This window comes from Adiantum capillus-veneris, chromosome 30 (assembly GCF_014529385.1).
Source record: "Adiantum capillus-veneris isolate H3 chromosome 30, ASM1452938v2, whole genome shotgun sequence".
Classification (NCBI taxonomy): domain Eukaryota; kingdom Viridiplantae; phylum Streptophyta; class Polypodiopsida; order Polypodiales; family Pteridaceae; genus Adiantum; species Adiantum capillus-veneris.
The window spans coordinates 100977895-100985382 of record NC_140960.1 but is presented as its reverse complement, the minus strand read 5'-3'; positions in this window follow the sequence as shown (position 1 = coordinate 100985382).

Below are 7488 nucleotides of genomic sequence, written 5' to 3'. Positions count from 1 at the left end.
GTTGAAACTGCCTGGCTCTATCCGCCATGCTGCACGCGAGCTCGGTCTACCTAGCTGCTCGCAATGTCATGGATCTGCTGGTCACAATCGTTCTCCTACGCTTTTCTGTTCTTTTTTCTAAATATCCTTGTTAATTATAAATTTCGGGCTTAACTTGGGATAGGTTTCTATGAGAAATTGCGAATATGATGTTACTTTTAATTCCCTCTGACAGAACACCTCCAATCCTTCTCTTACTACTCTACTTCTATCAGATCTCTCCTTGATCTTATACCTCTAGCGCCGTACCAAACTTCCTATGTACCCAATACTCACATGATTATTCATGCGGATGACATTGTAAATGAAATGTACTGCTAATTAATTATGTATTAATTCTAGTATAGCTAGCTTCCACTATCATAAACAATTAATTTGTTCGTGATGCAATTCAAGCAACGATGCATTAATGTAATCATTAAAACAAAAACATTCATTTTGAAAACAACATGATACAAACTTATCTTCGATATTTGAAAGTGAAGATGATAGCCATAAGTTGGTTGCTATGACTTCCTTTGTTGTTCTCCACAACATGTAGGAGCGTTTCCTTGTGCTCTGATACCACTGCTACAGTCGGAGGCGCGGAGTTCCCTGCAAATTACCCGAAATAGATACTACAGACGATGAGACATGCAAATCTGCATACCTGGCAACCATCCTTGCACATAATCAAGCTACACACGAGAAGAGAGACAGAGAGGGAGATAGAGCGAGAGAGCACGTGCAGGCGCACCTCCTAGAGCGGAGTGCTACGCCGGCACGACGAGAGAGAAGAGGGAAGAGGAGAGAAGAACAACGCAAGCACTGGGTGCAATCTCCCCCCGTGCAAGAGTGACCATTTTCCTCTTGCATGTATTTAATTTATAGATTCTTGAATGGTCAAAGTGAGTACAAACTGGCCGGCCGGTCATAAATGGCCAAAGCTCATAAAGAGCACTTGAATAATCAAATATACATAAATATAATATCCTTTTGCAGTAGCCTAGCTTGGTAAAGTCTTTTCCACCTGTCAGCTGCAATAAATAATAAAATGTCAATTCTATAACATGTCTCTTGAAATGCAGTGATTGTAGGATATGCCCAACGTGGACAGGGCCAAGGAGCTCTCGTCGTTTTTCACTGGACGAAGCGAGGATATCTCTCTAGACGCAGTCACATATGAGGAACAACAATCAGAGGCCATCGAGCAGATCGACTCGAGCTTTTAGGACAAGTGGCTAGGCCGTCTCCCTCAATGTCTCACCTACAACTACCAGCTTATGATAGCCTACGCTCCTACTCTCTTCCAGATGCAATCATAGATGCTCTAGAATGTTTTCAGCTGCTGTAGAGAGAGGGCATCTCTCGAAATGCAATGTTATCTCAAGGAGTGCATTGATTGCAGTAGTGTCAGGTCAAGAAGGGAGGGATTGTTTTCAATAGATGCAGAGAGAGGGCATCTCTCTTCAATAACAGATCTTGAGTTTAACTCGTCGGATAGATCTTTGAGGTCTCTTGGGATAGTTTCCTACAACATTAAAATCCTCTTCTTCTTTTTCTTCTTCTCTAAATGCAATCAAGTACACTTGCACCTTGAAGGCATATGGTATTGCACAAGATGCTGATATGGAGAAAAGAATTCATTTTGATATTGTTAGTCAGTGGTTGTGCTTGGCACTACCTTGGTCGACATGTATGCCTAATGTGGTGCAGTCCATAGATCACAAAAAGTATACTTAAAGTAAGAGGTCAAGACAAGGGTTCAAGAGACTTCGCTTACAGGCTCGTTCTACTTGTTTCGCCCACTAAAATTTGGGAAGGCTTGCTGGGGTGGGTTGACGGACGGAACATGGGCTTGCAGTGGAGGTAGTGTGGATTGTGGGCTGAGTTCAAGACAAGGGTTCAAGAGCCTTCGCCTACTACTACAGGCTCGTTCTACTCGTTTCGCCCACCACTAAGAGCAGGGAAGGCTCGCTGGGGTGGGTTGATGGACGGCACGCGGGCTTGCAGTGGAGGTAGGGTGGATTGTGGGCTGAGGCCGAGTGAGGCCGATGCGGAGGACCGCCCTGGGTGGGGGCACCTGGCTGCAGAATCCTCTTCGACTGCCCTGGCTCTTCATTTTTTGACAACAGGAGTTGGCTTGCGCTCCTTTCTCCTTCGGAGATCAACATGTAAGCCTCGGTTCCTTGCATTCTGTTGGGTTTGGGAGGGGGTGTGGCTCCAGTGGTGGCAGGGGAGCCCCATTCGAGTGGCACTCTCAGATCCATGTTTTGGTTTGAAGATGGGATTGGCTCCTTAGCATCCAAGAGGTTCTTCTAGCGGCTTAGATCGAGAGGGTTTGTACCCTAAAGCCGTGCATTTCAAATCACTGCATTTCAAAAGACGACATCGTAGACAGGAAGCTCATCAAGCACTTTTTCCGCTTTATGAAGTGCACCACATTTGGCATACATGTCGACCAAGGCAGTGCCAAGCACAACGTTTTCTTTCAACAACCACTCACTAACAATATCATCATAACTTCTTTTGCCCATATCAGCATCTTGTGTACTACCACATGCCCTCAAGGTGCCACTGTACATGATTACATTTGGAGATATGTCTCTCTGCATCTGCTTAAAAAAGTTCTCTCTCTCTCTCTCTCTCGTCCTGACCTAACCTTGTAGCAATCAATGCACTGCTTGAAATAACATTACATCTAGAGAGAGACCCTCACTTCGCATTAGCTGAAACATTAGGAGAAATATGAACCTTGCATGGGCCTTGTAAGGAATCCTAATTTTTAGGGATTAAGGCTAATGTTGTGTAGGGTTAAGGGGACAAGGGCATTCAAGAAGCTAGTTTTGAGTAGACTTTTCTAGCCTTTTTTTAGACACATGTAGGATGTGAACCTAAGAGGTCACTTTCTCTCTCTAGCTTTTGGAAAGTGAAGGGAGTAAAGGGGTGTGGCCACATCAGCAAAAACGTGGGTCACTAAGAGCCAAAATTTGACTTTTTTTCAAAAAAGTTATTTTTACTTATTTTTGACTTAAAATTTCCTCCCAACATATATACACATCAAAAAATCATTTTTTGACATTTTTTTAAACCTACAAACACTAAAAGTCCACTTTTTCAAAAAAAAAAATCCCCCCAAAAAAAAAAACCTTTGTTCTCTCCTCCTCCTTCCTCCTCTCTCCCTCCCTACCCCCTTCTCTCCTCCTCCTCCCCCCTTTCTCCCTCTCCCCCCTCTGCCCCCTTCTCTCCTCCCATGTTCCTCTCCTCTCCCTCCCTACCCCCTTCTCTCCTCCTCCTCCCCTCTGTCTCCCTCTCCCCCTCTGCCCCCTTCTCTCCTCCCATGTTCCTCCCTCTCCCTCCCCCCTCTTTCTTTTCATTCTTTGCTTCCTCACGCAACAACTGCCATGATGCTCACGGACATCACAAATCGTATCCCTCCACCACCATGTACTCCGCACAACAAAAGTGTACATATTGCTTGTCCACGGTGTTTGCACCGAAGGCCGCACGTGAGGGTGAGCAGAGGTCATCCCAAGATCGTCATACTGTCGGTGAGACGAATGTGTATGGTTCTTCAATATCTTGGGAGGGGAGAAGTAGGCTTGTTAGGCTATTGCAATTGGTTGTGTATGGGTGCAGGTGCTTCTTTGCATTTGTGGATGCACGAATGTCAAACTCTTCAGCTCAAAACAGTGGCATTACAAGAAACAGTGGGTGCAGGTTAGAGAGGTCAAGTGTCACCACTTTTCCTCTAAAACAGCCTTCTTTGTTACATCTTACAGGTAGGTGCTTCAAATACATCCTTATTAGAGGTGGGTAATCTCATCCTAATGCAAGAATGGCTCAAGGAACTAGCATAACATGAAGCTTTTACGGTGGCACAAAGCTCTCCTCAAGCAATGTGGCTCCCACTACACCAAAAATCACTATGCTAACATGGAGAGATCCCTAGTAGGACAATACAACAACTTTTCATCAGCAGCACACCCTTTCCTAACATGAGGGCACCCCCACTAGAGATATTTTTATATGATAGGTCACCCCATGAGCATACCATGTCATGGAATGGATGTAAGAACTATGACTGCACTACCCTTGGAAGTTGTTCACGAATGTATGTTTATCAAAGTTAATGAGAAGAAGTTTGGACTTTTTTGTTTGTTGATGTGTAAGAGAACTCTTGGTCTACCATATTTTAGATTGTTTGATAAGTTAAATAAGATTTGTAGTCATTTAAAGTATCATTTTTTTTTTGTAAGATTGTACATGAGAAGACATGATAAAGTACAAGAGATCTTGACGGAATAAACCTCGATGAGATTCCCACCATGCACTTGTGACACCATACCTCTCCTTGAACCCTTTGACTTCTATCGTTGTGGGGAGTCCAATGGGGGGCTATTTTCAAATTTTAAGCACAACTTTTTTTTGAAGGAAATTTTGGTTATTCTAAAGTTTATACACAGTTTAGGAGTTCATTCTGATTGTTTTTCTTCAGTTTCAAATTTTGACCAAGTACACTCCTTGGAAGCCACTTTTGAAGGTGTTAGGGCGAGATTTTGGGAAAGTTTTGTATGTAGGAAATACAATCCTTAACACAATAAAAAACAATGGTTCTTTGAGTATTTTCAGATTCCATGGTTTTAATGCTCGTTGGAGCCCGTAGATTAAGAAAAAAGTAAAAAATGTATGTTTTACATCATTTTTAAATAAATTGTCAACTTGCACATTGATTTTTGGAGAATGCAAGCAAGATATGATTTTTTCTCATCACATGATGGTTGAAGAACGCGATGAGATGAAAAAATTCATGTGAGACAAGCCCAGACAGATTCGGAGCCGATTGAAATCTAGAAGCTGTTGAAAACAACCGAAAAGTTCAACACTTAACAAAAAAAAAAAAAAAAAAAAACTTAACACTTGAATCATGGCCATGCATCAAAAATATGCTCACACGGTGAAGGAGGTGCTTCAAAGCTATGGAAATCAATATAAAATGCAAGCAATAGCGACAGAGGGTATTCAAGAAGTTGTAGAGGCTCACATCATTTCAGATGACTTTGCAATGACAAAATGATTAAGAGTTGTGTCTACTGTCTCCATAGTGATTTGGCTTTTCGGTTTATCCATGTGTTTTAAGTTAAGTGATTTTGGCCACGAAGAGTTAAATTTAAATCAAATATTAATATTTTTGCCATCCTAAGGGGCAAACACAGCTAGAAAATGCAAAAAAAAGGGTGGCCACAAGGGCGCGCAGATGGCCCATCCAACAGTTTTGGATGGCTCATCTGCGCGCCCTTGTGGCCACTCTTTTTTTTTGCATTTTCTAGCTTTGTTTGCCCCTTAGGATAGCAAAAATGTTAATAGCTGATGAAACCAAATGTTTATGTAGCATAAGACTAGATTTTTATATTAACCAATGTGATTTGGCCTTTTGGTGCAGGGAACTAGTAAGTTGAGTTGAAGGAAGGCATAATGTGCTTGAAAAGTTAAATTTTACATTCATCTCACCTTTTCCAAGGTCCTGGAGTGCAACAATAGCCTAATTATGGAAAAAAAAGGGTGGCCATAAGGGCACGCAGATGGCCCATCCAACAGTTTTGGATGGCTCACCTGCGCGCCCTTGTGGCCACCCTTTTTTTTTGCATTATATGGACTTGTCTGCCCCTTATAATAGCAAGAATGTTAATATTTGATGAAACCAGATGTTTATGCAGCATGAGACTAGATTTTGATACTGTCCAATGTGATTTTCCCTTTTGGTGTAGGGAACTAGTAAGTTGAGTTGAAGGAAGGCATAATGTGCTTGAAAAGTTTAATTTTAGGTTCATCTCATCTTTTCCAGGGTTCTGGAGTGCAGCAATAGCCTAATTATGCAAAAAAAGGGTGGCCACAAGGCCCCACATATGGCCCATCCAGCAGTTTTGGATGGCTCACTACGCGCGCTTGTGGCCACCCCTTTTTTTGCATTATATGGCCTTGTCTGCACCCCAGGATACCAATTTTTTTTAAGATTAAGTGAAAGCAAATCTTTATGCAACATGACAGTACAAATTCCACTTCTTTTCACTCAGATGTAATTAGAGCTCCCCCCCCTCCCCCCCCTTTCTTTGTGTTCAAAGGTCCGGAGCATTCACTATGTAAAATTTTCCTATATCATGTGCGTTCACTAGAATGGATTAAAAGTACCCCTTATAGGCCTTATCTACACATGTTTCTGCAACTTTACAAGAATATAAAATCCCTTCTGTTGAACACATGTGCTATGTTACATATAATTTAGTGAACTCCCCATGTCAACGGCCTCACAAATCCTGTGCACTAAACATTAAACACTAGAAATCGACCAAACAAGGAGCCAATTTTTACTTCCTTGTGTCCACCTAGTGTTCTTGTGAAACATTGCTAATGATATATATTCAACATCCCCAAATGAAGACATCTTGACAAAGTTTATGATCCACTTTAATAAGAATAACCATTAATGATTAAACTCAAATCAAAATATTGCTTGAATTTCTTCAAGGTGGAGTGATTAAGACTTGCGACTTGAATCATCGTACAGGCAAATCAAAATATCCATAAAAGTAAACAATATTTCTCAGATCTGTATGAAACTTCAGTAATCTAAATTAAATACGCTCACTCAATGCGACACCATTTAACAAAAAAACATATTTATATTGCATTTATAGAGGAATCCAACCTCATGAAAAATAATTACAAATGGAGACAATGTTGTTGCTGTTAGGCTTATCTTACAAGTATTTGTCTTCCTCATCTAGAGATTCATATACACTTGAGTATTTGTGTGTCTATGACACTAGGGAAGATAGTAGTACTATATGGATGGCTTCTATGAGAGCTCCTAGAGAGTCCCTATTGGTTCAAGATTCTAAAAAACACCTACTATTCTTATCAAAATCTTTTAACATGGTAGTGAAAGGTTCCTCAAGGAACAAAAATAAAGTGATTTCCATCTCTGCACATGGTTGCTTGCTCATGTCCTCTTAAAACAAGTTGAATCTGTAAGTAAACAAAAGATTATGTGAGCACAAAGTTATAAAGTACAAAATGATATCATTCCAATTATCTAATGACAATTATACGAAGAATAAATTACAAGAAAAATCTTTGACGACTCTCCATAGATAACACAACTTACTTACATTGTGAGACTCAAATCACATGCTACACAACTATAGATGGCGCACCAAAGTCATCAACAAAATAGCACCACCCAGTGTTATGAGGTGTGAAGCCTAAACACTTCAAAATCTTTTAACATGGTAGTGAAAGGTTCCTCAAGGAACAAAAATAAAGTGATTTCCATCTCTGCACATGGTTGCTTGCTCATGTCCTCTTAAAACAAGTTGAATCTGTAAGTAAACAAAAGATTATGTGAGCACAAAGTTATAAAGTACAAAATGATATCATTCCAATTATCTAATGACAATTATACGAAGAATA